Here is a 14,312-nt window from a genome sequence, read left to right as displayed (position 1 = left end):
ATCATACCCTCCTAATGTGACTTGCCTCCTCTGGATCATGGCACAATGGTTAGGTGAGATATATGAATTTTGGGAAGGGGGGTGAGGTGGGGCCTTAAAGAGTGAAGAGCACCTTCTTTGACCTCTTTCCTCAAAGTCTGAAAGGCATTCCTGAGCAGGTCTTTTTGTATTCTTGTGTTTGGAAAGGTGCCTTTTAGGATGGAGAGGGGCTTCCTACAACTGCTGGTCTGAAGCCATCGCCAGGTCAGGCACACCTTAAGAAAACCGAGGACAAACGAGGAGGAAAAAAATCATACTCAGCTACACAGCCAAACACAGCAAAAACAGCTACAAGGTCACTAGGAAGAATGGGGACTGTAAGCATCCCTAGGCCTAGATGACAAGTCCCATCCCTCCACCCACACTGGGCAGCTCATTGGCTTCCGGCTGGCTCTGGCTCCAGTAACTGAAGCCTGCGAGGGAGCAAATTGGCCCGGAAGCACACAGGGGCAGTCCCATCTCAGGGTCAGAGGGCAGACCCCTTCCAGAATCATCCTAGGCACACTCGCAAGGGAAGGGATACCAACGCTACTGTTCTCATCCTGCTTGGTCAGTCTAGCTTGGCCCTCCCTCGCTCCCTCTCTTCTTTCTTCCCTCCCTCCCTTCTTTCCATCCGCTGGACCCACTAGAAGACAGAGGACAGCCACAGCCTGTGTCTCAGCCTGTCCAACACTACCGCCAGAGGGCGCCCCCGCCCCCCTACAGTTTCCGCCCTTCGTTTAGGAATGGTGGTGGTTCCGGGTGAAGCTGGCAATATCTGTTGCCCGCACTTGTGCAGTTGGAGGGCGGGCCTCAACCCCGAGTTGCTGGGCTCCTGGAGCGTTGTGGGCGGTGGGGAGGGGGTGAAAGAGGAGGGTGTAACCCGGGAAGTGGGGAGGGTGAGCCTGCTTTACTCTCCTCAGTTCCCCTAGATCATGGGCCTCTGGATCACAGCCGTGGCCGCCACTACGGCCATGCCGGCCAGATTTGATGGCCAGATGCAGACACTACAGACTGCATACACTATGGACCGAAATCCAAATGGAGCGGGTAGGAATGGGATCTGAAGTAAGGCCAGGTGGGGTGGGGATGATATCTGGTGAGTGAGGTAATAAAGATCCCATAGCCTTGTCACCTGAAAATCCATTTTCCCTGAGACCTAGATGTGGGTGGAGGAGTCCCATGCCCTGGCACCACACATCGGAGCTTTTGCCTCTCCCAGTGCCTTTCAGGAATCCCTTTCTGCAGGTCTGCAACCCCACTGCCCCCCACCCCCCAGAAAAACACCCTCTTCCCTAGTGTACATAGGCCCAGCTGTGGAGGGGCTCCCTCCCTGGTGGGGCACACCAGTTGCTTAGCACCTGCCTCCTTGGACAGGGGGGATGGTGCTTCCCAGAAGCATTCCAGGACCCAGGGCTCTTTCCTCAGTGGCTGGCCGCTGACGGATTCTTGACCCCCCTCTGTCAAGGACAGTCAGCCTCCCCTTGACAAAGCAAATAAGTCCTGTGGTGCATCTGTAGACTCAGGGGAGGGCCTGAGTTACTTCTGGCCCTGGTGTCTAGTCTCCTGATGACTTTATTGTCCCCTCGTGTATTTCTCCTAAGATGAGTGCCATAGAAAGCAGGAAAGCACAGCTTGGGCCTGCATGAATGCTGAGGTCCACAGAAGAGGGTGGGATTTGCCTGCCCAGTGAGTTCCCGTGGCCTACCTGCTGTGGCCATATTCATTTGGCAAGTCTTTCATGGCCTTCTGTCTTCACAGAGATTTTTCCTTGCAAGTTATTACACATGCTGTTTATTTTTCACTTGATTTTTGTTTTTCTTACATGTGCTTTCCTTCTCCATGTATGTTTTCCCTGATAGAGATGTTCATGGGCCTTTTATTTTCATTGATTGATGGCAACCCATGGCAGTGAGAGAGCATTGGTGAATTCAGACCCTTCCCAATGCCCCTTTTCCTCCGACCTAGTATATACATAGGCATTTGGTAAGTCTTGGTTTGTCCACATTTTAGTGGAGTTTCTTTCTCTGTAGGAAATAGTAAACCTTTATTTTACATATTATCTGCTGGGGGAAGAATTAAGCTTAGATAGAATTAGATTCCATTTATAGTTGATCTTGAAAGATGTATTTTTAAAACAAAGCAAGGTAGAAGGTATTGGTTCTAGCCATTAGGTGAGCAGAACTTGCACTAAGAGAATATCAGGCATAGGTATTAACTATTTTTTAACATAGAATTTTATTTTCACTTTTTTTTAACGTTTATTTATTAATGAGAGACAGACACAGAGCCTGAGCAGGGGAGGGGTAGAGAGAGGGGGAGACATAGAATCTGAAGTAGGCTCCAGGCTCTGAGCTGTCAGCACAGAGCCCGACACAGGGCTCAAGCTCACAAACTGTGAGATCATGACCTGAGCCAAAGTTAATTGCTTAAACAACTAAGCCACCCAGGCGCCCTCTATTTCACTTTTTAAAGTTTATTTATTTATTTTGAGAGAGACAGAAACAGCACAAGTGGGGAAGGGGCAGAGAGAGAGAGAGGGAGAGAGAATCCCAAGCAGGCTCTATGCTGCCAGCATAGAGCCCAACATGGGGCTCGAACTCACGAAACTGTGAGATCATGACCTGAGCCAAAACCAAGTCAGAGCCTTGCCCAATTGAGCCACCCAGGCACTCCTGTAACAGAGGACTTTAGATTAAGAGAATATAGTAATGAGAACTGTGTTGAAGCCTTTGAAATTTAACTGTGTCAGTTTGTGTCAGATGAAACTCTTATGTGCCTTTGGGAGATAGCACAACTTGATGGTTAATAGTCTGACTCTGGAATTTTATTCTGGGTCTTAATTCTAACTTGGTCATTTGCCATCTGTGGGCACTTGGGCCATTCACTGAAATTCTCTGTAGAACTGTTTTGTCATTTCTAGAATGGTGGTTTGGTAGTAAAGTGTTCAAGTTTACCTAGAAAGAGGTATTTTTTTTTCTCCTTAGCTCCTACTTATTTTTACCTCTTTGGAATATTTTGCCTGGTAAATGTCTTTGTTTACGAGCGGCTCTGTGTTAGGCAGGGATTAACAAGGTTATTTGGAGTACAGGCCTTAGGCCAAGCCAAATAATAACAACTAATTTACATAGAGGCTTTGGGTCACACTAACAATGTGATTCAGGGTCTAGGCTTTTGGTCACATAACTGTCAACATCCAGAGGGGCTGTAAACATAGGCAATATTTTTATTTAGTAGGCAACATACAGACAATCATCCATGGAGTTTTAAGAAAGACTCTGATACCAATGCTCAAGTGAGCTTCTTTATATTTTTTAATTAATTTATTTAATTCAAATTAGTTAACATACAGTGTAATATTGGTTTCAGAAGTAGAACCCAGTGATTCATCACTTCCATATAACACCCAGTGCTCATCCCAACAAGTGCCCTCTTTAATGCCCACTGCCCATTTAGCCCTACCCCCTACCCACCTCCCCTCCAGCAACCCTCAGTTTGTTGCTATAATTAAGAGTGTCTTATGGTTTGCCTCCCTCTGTTTTTATCTTATTTTTCCTTCCCTTCCCCTGTGTTCATCTGTTGTGTTTCTTAAATTCCACATGTGAGTGAAATCATATGATATTTGTCTTTCTCTGACTGACTTATTTCGCTTAGCATACATAATACATTATAGTTCCATCCATGTTGTTGCAAATGCCAAGATTTCATTCTTTTTGATGGCCAAGTAATATTCCATTGTATATATCTACCACATCTTTTTTATCCATTTGTCAGTCAATGGACATTTGGGCTTTTTCTATAATTTGGCTATTGTTGATAATAACACCGCTAAAAACATTAGGGTGCATGTGCCCCTTCGAATTAGCAATTTTTTAAGTCTTTTGGATAAATACTTAGTAGTGCAATTGCTGGGTTGTAGAGTAGTTCTATTTTTAACTTTTTGAGGACTCTCCACACTGTTTTCCAGAGTGGCTGCACCAGTTTGCATTCCCACCAAAAGCATAATAGGGTTCCCCTTTCTCCACATCCTCACCAATAGCTATTGTTTCCTGAGTTGTTAATTTTAGCCATTCTGACCAGTATGAGGTGGTATCTCATTGTGGTTTTGATTTGTATTCCCTGATGATGAGTGATGTTGACCATCATTTCATGTATCTGTTAGCCCTCTGGATGTCTTCTTTGGAAAAGTGTTCATGTGTTCTGCCCATTTCTTCACTGGATTATTTGGGGTTTTTTTTGAGTGTTGAGTTTGATAATTCTAAATTTCTTCTTTAATTTCCTGGTTAACCCATTCATTCTTTAGTAGGATGTTCTTTAACTTCCAAGTATTTGGGGGCTTTCCGAATTTTTTTCTTATAGTTGATTTGTTTCATAGCATCTGAAAATGCTACGAAAATAGCATTTTGTTATCTGAAAATATGCATGGTATAATCTTGATCTTTTTGTACCTGTTGAGGGCTGATATGTGACCCAGTATGTGATCTATTCTGGAGAATGTTCCATATGCGTTCAAGAAGAATGTGTATTCCGCTCCCTTAGGATGAAATGTTCTGAATATATCTGTTAAGTCCATCTGGTCCAGTGTGTCATTCAAAGCCATTGTTTCCTTGTTGATTTTCTGCTTAGATGATCTGTCCATTGTTGTAAGTGGGGTATTAAAATCTCCTATTATGGTATTATTATCAATGGGTTTTCTTTATGTTTGTGATTAATTGATTCACATATTTGGGTGTTCCAAGTTGGGGCATAAATATTTACAATTGTTAGGTCTTCTTGATGGAAAGACCCCTTAATTATGATATAATGCCCTTCTTCATCTCTTGTTACAGTCTATGTTTTTAAATCTAGTTTGTCTGATATAGTATGGCTATTCTGGCCTTCTTTTCATCTCCATTAGCATGAAAGATGGTTCTCTATCCCTTCACTTTCAATCCGTAGGTGTCTTTAAGTCTAAAATGAGTCTCTTGTAGGGGCGCCTGGTGGCTCAATCGTTAAGCGTCCAACTTTGGCTCAGGTCATGATCTCAAGGTTTGTGAGTTTGAACCCTACATCAGGCTCTGTGCTGACCAGTCAGAGCCTGGAGCCTGCTTTGGATTCTGTGTCTCCCTCTCTCTCTGCCCTTCCCCTGCTAATGCTCTGTCTCTCAAAAATAAATAAACATTAAATAAATAAATAAAATGAGTCTCTTGTAGGCAACATATAGATGAATCTTGTTGTTTTTTTTTTTTATCCATTCTGATACCACATGTCTTTTGATTGGAACATTTAGTCTATTTACATTCAGAATGATTACCGAAAGACATGAATTTAGTGCCAGTGTGTTACCTGTAGAGTTGGTGTGTCTGGTAATGTTCTCTGGTTCTTTGTAGTCTTTGTTGCTTTGGTCTTTTTTTTTTTTTTTTTTCCCACTCAGAGAGACAACCCCCCCCCCCCCCCCCGCCTTAAATTTCTTGTGGGGCTGGTTTAGTGGTTTAGTGGTTGAATGGCTTAGTGGTCACAAACTCCTTTAGTTTTGTTTGTCTGCGAAACTCTCCTATACTGAATGACAGCCTTGCTGGATAAAGAATTCTTGGCTGTATATTTTTCCTATTCAGCACATTGAGTATTTCCTGCCATTCCCTTCTGGCCTGCCAAGTTTCAGTGGACAGGTCTGCTGTTAACCTTATTATGTTCCATTCTTGTAGGTTAAGCACCTTTTGTCCCTAGCTGTTTTCAGAATTCTCTCTTTATTTTTGTATTTTGCAAGTTTCACTATGATATGTCATGGTGTTGAATTGTTTTTGTTGATTTTGAGGGGAGTTCTCTGTGCCTCTTGGATTTGAATGCCTGTTTCCTTCCCCAGATTAGAGAAGTTCTCAGCTATCATTTGTTCAAATAAACCTTCTGCCCCCTTTTCCCCTTTCTTCTTCTGGGACTCCCTATGATGTGGATATTGTTTTGTTTCATGGAATCACTTAGTTCTCTAAGTCTCCCCTCGTGATCTAATAATTTCCTTTCCCTCTTTCTCAGCTTCATTATTTTCCATAATTTTATCTCTATATCACCTATTCTCTCCTCTGCTTCTTCAGTCCTCATTGTCACTGTATCCAGTTTGTTTTGTATCTCAGTTACAGCACTTTTTATTTCATCCTGACTAGTTCTTAGGTCTTTGATCTCTGCGGCAAGGATTTTTCTGGTGTCGTCTATGCTTTTCTCAAGCCCAGTTAGTAATCTAATGACTATTGTTCTAAATTATTGTTCGGATATATTGCTTATGTCTATTTTGAGCAATTCTCTGGCTGTGATTTCCTCTTGATTTTTCTTTTGGGGAGAATTCTTCCATCTTGTCATTTTGGCTAAGTTTCTGTCTTTTGTGTGCTTTAAAATGTTTTGTGTTTCCTGAACCTGAGAGTACTGCTGTATTAAAAAGGGGTCATACCCTGTCCAGGGCCTGGCACTTCATGAAGTGTTTCTAGTGTATGTTGTGTATACTCTGTTGTTGCTTTTTGGCTGCTCTTTCCTACTGGTCAGTCCTCTGCAGAGTTCCTCCATGCTTCCTGTGGTGGAGTGTTTGGACCTTTAACTAGGTCCAAACCTTTGATTTGTTTGTTCAAGTAACCTTGGTAAAAAGGGGGGAGGGAGAAAAAGCCTGATCTCAAAAAAAAAAAAAAAAAAAAAAGACAAAAGGAAAGGGTACAAAAAACCAAACAGAGAATCAAAAAACTATAAGGCTGATTCCAAAGAAAAAGAAAAGGAAAAAAAGAAGGAAGAAAAAGAAAGAATTTTAAAAACTCTGATCCAAAAAAAGAGAAAAGGTAATAAAAAAAACAAACGAGAAACTACGAGCCTGACTAAACTCATTAAACAGCAGCTCTCCATTCTGCCCTCCCCCCAATCTCTGGCAAGCTCTATTCTAGTTGCAGTCTCTATAACAGATACCTCATTTAAGTGCAATTATACAGTATTTGTCTTTTTGTGACTGGCTTATTTCACTTAGCATGATGTCTGTAACTTTTCCCCATGTTGTATGTAGCACGTGTCAGAATTTCCTTCCTTTTTAAGGCTGAATAATTCTATTGTATGTGTATACCACATTTTGTTCTATTTACCTGGCAATAGACACTTGGACTGCTTCCACCTTTGGCTGTTGTAAATAATGCTGCTATGAAAATGGGTGTACAAAAATTTCTTTGAACACTCTCTTCAGTTATTTTGGACATATACCCAGAAGTGGAATGGGTGGACAATATGGTGATTCTATTTTTAATTTTTTGAAGAATCACCATACTGTTTTCCATTGCATCTGTACCATTTTACATTACCAACAGTGCATAAGGATCCCAAAATCTAAATATCCTCACCAATACTTGTTATTTTGTTTTTCTTTTCTTTTTGATAGTAGCCATTCTAATAGGTGTAAGGTAGTATATCTCATCGTGATTTTGATTTGCATTTCCCTGGTCAGTGATATTGAGCATCTTTTTATATTCTTATTGACCATTTATATATCTTCTTTAGAGAAATGTCTATTCAAGTCCTTTGCTCATTTTAAAAGTGGGTTGTTTGGGGTTATTGTGGTTGAGTGGTAGGAGTTCTTCATATATTCTGGATATTAACCTCTTATCAGGTATATGATTTGCAAATATTGTCTCCCATTCTATGGGTTGCCTTTTCACTCTGTTGATTGTGTCCTTTGATGCACAGTTTAAACTTTTTATGTAATATAATTTATTTTTCCTCTTATTGCTTGTACTTTTGGTATCATATCCAAGAAATGATTGCCAGATTCAATGCCGTGAACCCTTCCCCTATGTTGTCTTCTAATAATTTTATAGTTTTACACTCTTACACTTAGGTCTTTGATCCATATTGAATTAATAGTTTATTGTGTAAGGTAAGGGTCCAACTTCATTCTTTCACATGTGAATATTCAATTTTCCCAATCCCAAATTAGATTCCCCAAATCCAGTTTTCAATTGTTTGTTGAAAAGATTGTTGTTTCCCCCATGGAATGGTCTTGCAGCCTTGTCAAAAATCAACTAACTATACTGCAAGGTAATTTTCTGGGCTTCTTATTCTTTTTTACTGGTCTGTATGTCCATCTTAATGTCAGTACGACACTGTTTTGATTACTGTAGCTTTGTAGTAGGTTTGAAATCAGGGTGAGACCTCTAACTTTGTTCTTTTTTTTCAAGAGTTTTTTTGGGGGACATTCAGGGTCCCTTAAGAGTCCACATGAATTTTAGGATGGATTTTTCTATTTTTACAAAAAATGTTACTGGAATTTTGATAGTGATTGCATTGAAGCCACAAGGGCCAGTTCAACTACAACGTTGGTTCCAAAAAGGGAACCTGAGCCCAGGTAAGTACCTCCAGCCATTTATAGCATCACTATTGATAGGTTGAGACTGGCGCAAAATAGTATTCTGTATATGTCTGTTAGGTTCAGCTGGTTTATAGTGTTAATCAAGTCCTCTGTTTCCTTACTGACTTTCTATCTGGCTCTTCTATCATTACTGAAAGTGGGAACTGAAGTCTATTATTGTAGAGCTGTGTATTTCTTCAGTTCTATCAATGTTTGCTTCATAGATTTAGGACCTCTGATATTTGTTGTATATATGCTCATAATTGTATGTCATCTTAATTGACCCTTTTATCATTATATAATGTCCTTTTTTTTTTTGTCTCTCGTAAGAATTTTTGAGCTAAAGTCCACATTAGCATAGCTATTCCTGCTGTCTCTTGGCTACTATCTACCTGGAATATCTTTTCCCATACTTTCACTTTCAACTTATATATGTCCTTAGAGATTTTCAATCTTTTATAGATGGCATATAGTTGAATATTGATTTTTATTTTTATTTTTTAATTTCTTAAAAGCTTATTTTGAGAGAGAGAGAGACAGAGAGAGAGAGAGAGAATCCCATGCAGCCTCCATGCTGTCAGCGTGGAGCCTGACCCAGGACTCAGTCTCACAAACCGTGAGATCATGACCTGAGCCAAAACCAAGAGTCAGTCTTTTAAATGATTGAGCCACCCAGGCACCCCTGAATCCTGAGTTTTAAAAACCCATCCTGTCAATCTGTATCTTTTGATTGGCAGTTTAATCAATTTACATTTAAACTAATGTAAGGACTTACTTTTGCCAAATTGTTATTTTGTCACAGACTTTGAGTCAGAGTTCCCTCTTGTCCAGCAAGAGAGTGGATGCAGAATTGAATACAAGAGAGGCTAATGTCCGGGAGGAGACGAGAGCCCCAAGTAAGGGTCCTTGCTCCATATTTATTAGGATCAGAAGGCTTACAAACATGATGGACATGCAGAAAGAGACAATAAAACACTAACCATTAATTCATGTGTGTGAGAGAAAGGGGGTTTCAAAGGTATGTGGTGTTAGGGGTTTGGGTCAATACAAATCAAAGTCCCAGTGCTGAGCAGATGGCCGTTTACTGCAGCCACCAGGCACTGTGTCTGTTTATCTTAACTTGTCTAGGGGCTAACCCTGCTGCCTCAGGGTTAACAAGGCATTTTTCTTGCTAATTGGCTCTGGACGTTTTTACCCTGCTGCAGGGGCTTTCTGCTTCTACCTGTTCACAGACACTTCCATCCTGTGGAAGTGACTTTCCGCTCTATGCTTTCTACACTGGTGGCACTTTCTCCCTGTGCTGGCTTTCCACCCTAAGCCTTGTTAACCCATTGGTGAAAGCTCAGGAAATTCTTAAGCTTATTCCTCACATTATTTGTTTCTGTAGGTCTTAAAATTTTTTGTCTTTCATTTCCTCCATTCCTTCCTTTGAGTTTGGCTTTAAATGTAGAACACTGAAAGCAGCTGTTTTTGCACATCCTTGGGATACTCTTGGGAAACATGGTACTAAAGAATGTGAGTACAAGTCAAAAACTATTCAGGATTACCCATGTTTCCTTCAGCTTTAGAGGAGAGCTCAGAGGGGGGAAGAATCGTAGGCTCACTGGGAGGTGTAAACCACCACAAGCCCAGTCAGCAGTTGTGGCTTGAGGGATGAAAGTCATCTGACTGGCTCCATGTTGCCGCAGAGCAGTTGTCCTCTGTGGTATCCTCAGCACATAGCATAGTACATGGCACACAATATGAATTCAATAAGAATTTGGTAGGTGAATAGAGAAATTCCACCAATGGCTCTGTCTGTAGGCTTCATCTAGTGACTAGCACACAGTAGGAGCTCAATAAATAGCAACTGCTATGGGCAGTTGAGATGGTAGAGTGGTTAAGTCTCTGATATTTGGAATAAAAGAAATCACAGCAACTCCACTTATGTGCTATTGGGGCTGAGTAGGTCACATAACCTCTCTGAGATTCAATTTCCTCATATGTAGGATGAGAATTTACATCATGGGGTCCAGTGGGGATTAAAGAAGCTAATCCATGAAGAGCCTAGTATATGCTGAGTGCCCAGCAAGTTATAGCTATTGAAATTAATATTATTACCAAAATGTTAAGTAACTCTGGTAAACACTGCTGTTTTCATTCCAGGATTTGCAAAACAAGGACTGAGCAGATCACCTCCACATTTCTTCCACGCTACAATTCTGTGAATTGGAAATGGTGAGATTTTGTTTTTCTTTCTTTCTTTCTCCTTTCTCTCTTTCTTTCTTTCTTTCTTTCTTTCTTTCTTTCTTTCTTTCTTTCTTTCTTTCTTTCTTTCTTCCTTTCTTCTCTCTCTCTCCTTCCCTCTCTTTCTCTTTTGCAACAGGGGTTGGAATATAAATGTCACAGAGAATTTTGGAAGGTAAAGTTTTGAAAAGCCATAGAAACGTTCAAAGAGAGGCCAGGAAGATGACCTGTATGTGTGCTAGGTCTTCCCAGAGAGTAAGATCAGATGACGTTCCCTTAACAGTCACCCAGACTCCTGGGTGCCCACGTCCCTATCAGCTTTTGGAGAAGGACCATCTCCTCCCCAGGCCTCCCTGGGTCCTGGGTGATTTCTGGGTCCTGTGGACTTAGAGGCACATCTTTTATGTTCTGCTTCATCTGTCTCTGTATCAAGCTAAAAGCATTGCCTCCTGTTGCCTTCAACACTCGTGCTCAAGATGTTGGGGCAGCAGAGGGGTCTGTGCCAGGGAACACCCAAGGCACTCTCCAAAGCTCTGGGTCATATATCAGTTCTGTATGTCCATGTGACATCAAGTCCATAAGCTCCTGGGTCTGACCCTCTCTGTTCTAAGGTTAAATTCCAACCATGTAGCTCTGTGGGGACACACAACATGCTTTCCCTTCCCCTCTTCTCCACACCTCTTCTACCTTTCCTCACATCTTTGACCAAAAGCACCCTTTCTGCCAAAATTATTCAGAATAAATGAGTATTCTCCCCTCTCTTTGTCTGCAGAGGAGACTTCAGTAGGGTCCATACCATAGAGTTGTGAGGGGTGAATGAGAGAAGCCATGTAAAGCATGAAGCCCAGGAATAGGAACAGTAAGTGTTTGAGAAGTGGAAATTGCTGTTACCATTATCATCAACAAGAAGCGCAAAAAGTCCATTTTCCTAAAAAAGAAATTGTATATTTATAGAAACCACATTGTTTGATTTATCATTTATGATCAGTTTTAAAGATATAAGAAGTTTTAATACTGGCGTCAAATGTGAATTTTCTTTATTAAAATATAAACAAAAATAAACCCATGTGTCAGCTGAGAGAGGGGGATGTTTGTTATTCAGTGGGCCACAGAGGGACCTTGTTTTATTTCATGTTGTCATGGTCTCAGAGAAACCTTGTCTGATATGATGTCTGTGAGATTGTTTATGTCCAACAGGAGGAAAGAATGGCCTGGTAGTGAACATCAGCCCTGTTTCCAAATGTTGGGGGAATTCCTTTCTCACAACTTTTCATTCACATTCATGCAGCAGACATTTAGTGAGCACCTACTAGATGCCAGGCCACGCAGCAGTGATGGTGAATACAGGGGTAAACAATACTCTCTACACGTTAGACTTCCCAGCATGCAGGAAAAGAGCAGGGGAAAAGTTAGAAAAGGGGAAGAACAGGTGCAGCCATCTGAAGGGCCAGAGAAGATTCCCTGAAGAGGAAGTAATACCAAGTAGGAAAAGCACGGATGAGTCTGGAGGTGGGGGCAGCCTCTGGGGAAAACTAGTGCGTTTCTAACAGAAAGGGATAGCTTTAAAAGATGACGCTGCAGAGCTAAGCAAGAGCTAAACCTCTGGTAAACCTTAACAATGTTAAGGATTTTCAAGGTATGTGGCTTAAAAAAAAAGGAAAAGGAAAAGAAAAAGAACAAAAAGGCAAGTGTTTTATAATTTTTAGTACAAACTTTGCTTTACTGTGCAGATCTTTAAAAATATAGGTGGTAGAGATATAGATACTGATATATCAGCATAGCAATATATCTAAAATATATTAATTTTTAAAAGTAAGTTTCTTAAGAGTATGTACAAGAGGCTACAATTAAAAAATATAAATATGGACACCACGAATGCCCAAACACAAGGTGACCCCAAATCTAAGGTACTTTTTCCAATGCAGTAATATTTCACAGTGAGCCAGGAAGATTTTGTTGGGATTGTCCTGATTGTATAAATTTTTAGGGAAATGAGATATGTACTTATAATATGTATTAGTTTAGATGAATTATATATTTAAATTGAATGAATAATATATAAATTTTGGTCTTTTCCAATTTCATGTTTTGAAAAAAAATTTTTTTTAACTCTCTACAAGTAGCAGTGTTTTTCTCATCCCCAAAGCAATTTTTTGATAATTTTTAAATGTTTATTTATATTTGAGAGAGAGTGCACATGCATGCACGAGTGGGGGAGGGGCAGAGAGATGGAGACAGAATCTGAAACAGGCTCCAGGCTTGGAGCTGTCAGCACAGAGCCCAACAGGGGGCTCAAACTCACAAGATCATGACCTGAGCTAAAGGCAGACACTTAACCAATTGAGCCACCCAGGCACCTCCCCCAAAGCTATTTTTGAGGTTTGTAAGCCAGTTTTCCAGGGTCCATCATTTTCTCTTCTAAGTAGAATAAGAAGTGGAATCTGAACATTATTGACAATGATGCATTCATTGCATGCATTCATGTGACATTAATACATTTTTCTATTTATCCTGTAGATACGTATATATTTTAAGTAATGTGTACACTCAATGTGGGGCTCTAACTCATGACCCCAAGATCAAGAGTTGCATGCTCCCCCAAATGAGCCAGCCAGGCACCCCTATAGGTATATATTTCTTATCTTCAAAATATCAAAATAGGATTTCCTATTTAAATAATTGTTAAAATACTTGTGTGCAATGCTATCCAGTCTATGCAAATGTACAGTCATCTTCCCAGGAATAACTGCCAAATCTGAACTAAGTTTCTCTGCCACTTGTTTGACTAATTTCTCTTCCTCCTCCTCCTCCTCCTTCTTTTAGAGAGAGTGAGTGGGGGGGTTGGTGGGGAGAGGGGCAGAGGAGAGAGAAGGGGAATCTTAAGCAGGCTGTATGCTCAGTGCAGAGCCAGACCCAGGGCTCAATCCCACGACCCTGGGATCATGACCTGAGCTGAAATCAAGACTCAAACACTCAAACCAACTGGGACACCCAGGCACCCCTGTTTGACTGATTTCATAGGGAGACCTCTTTAGGCCTCCAAAGCTCAAATGAATGGAGATCCTTTAAGGTCAATGAATCTTCTCCAAACTGTCCTATTATCTTTAAAATAAAGTCCTTCAGATAACTGCACCCTCTCCCATGAAAGACTTTTTAAGGACTCACATGTAAGACTCCTCACTTTTTGGTATGGGGTAATGGGGTAGGGAGGACTCACCTAGTAATAAGAATGGAAGAACATACACCCAAATATAAATGATCAGGATCCCTTGGTGATAGGATTATATGGATGGTTCTATTTTCTTCAGTCTGTACATCTGTACTTTCTTTTTTTTTTTTTTTAATGTTTATTTATTTTGAGAGAGAGAGAGCAAGAGCACAAGCAGAGGAGAGGCAGAGAGAGGGGGAGAGAGAGAATCCCGAGCAGGCTCTGCACTGTCAGCACAGATCCTCATGTGGGGCTCAATCTCACAAACCATGAGATCATGAGCCAAAATCCAGAGTCAGATGCTCAACTGACTGAGACACCCAGGCACCTCTGCACATCTCCATTTTCTAATTTTTCTACCATGAACATGGATTAGTCATATAATAAGGAACAAAACAAGCAATAAAAATTGTAGGTGCCTTTTGTTTGTTTGTTTTAAGAAATTGTTTTCTGGCCCCAGACCCTCAAGCTTAGCCCAAGCCTCTGCATCCCTTCACTCCAGGAAGGAAGCACCTC

General features: G+C 41.0%; 1 long non-coding RNA gene across 8 annotated transcripts in view; it reads left to right on the top strand.

Annotated features, from left to right (window-relative positions):
- The window catches only part of LOC131500339 (uncharacterized), a 33,362-nt gene that overhangs the window by 11,607 nt on the left and 7,443 nt on the right, over positions 1 to 14,312 (top strand). For 3 of the 8 annotated variants that reach the window (XR_009256240.1, XR_009256239.1, XR_009256237.1), the window contains exons 4-5: positions 9,165 to 10,579; positions 11,361 to 11,447. This is a non-coding gene — a long non-coding RNA (uncharacterized LOC131500339). Of the gene's footprint in view, positions 1 to 9,164; positions 10,580 to 11,360; positions 13,382 to 14,312 lie in introns of those variants that run through there. The other 5 variants (XR_009256241.1, XR_009256236.1, XR_009256238.1 and 2 more) reach the window with 3 other exon arrangements.

The sequence above is a fragment of the Neofelis nebulosa genome, chromosome 17 (genome assembly GCF_028018385.1).
Source record: "Neofelis nebulosa isolate mNeoNeb1 chromosome 17, mNeoNeb1.pri, whole genome shotgun sequence".
NCBI lineage: Eukaryota > Metazoa > Chordata > Mammalia > Carnivora > Felidae > Neofelis > Neofelis nebulosa.
The sequence above is the reverse complement of the archived record's forward strand: the minus strand, read 5'-3'. Positions and strand labels throughout refer to the sequence as shown.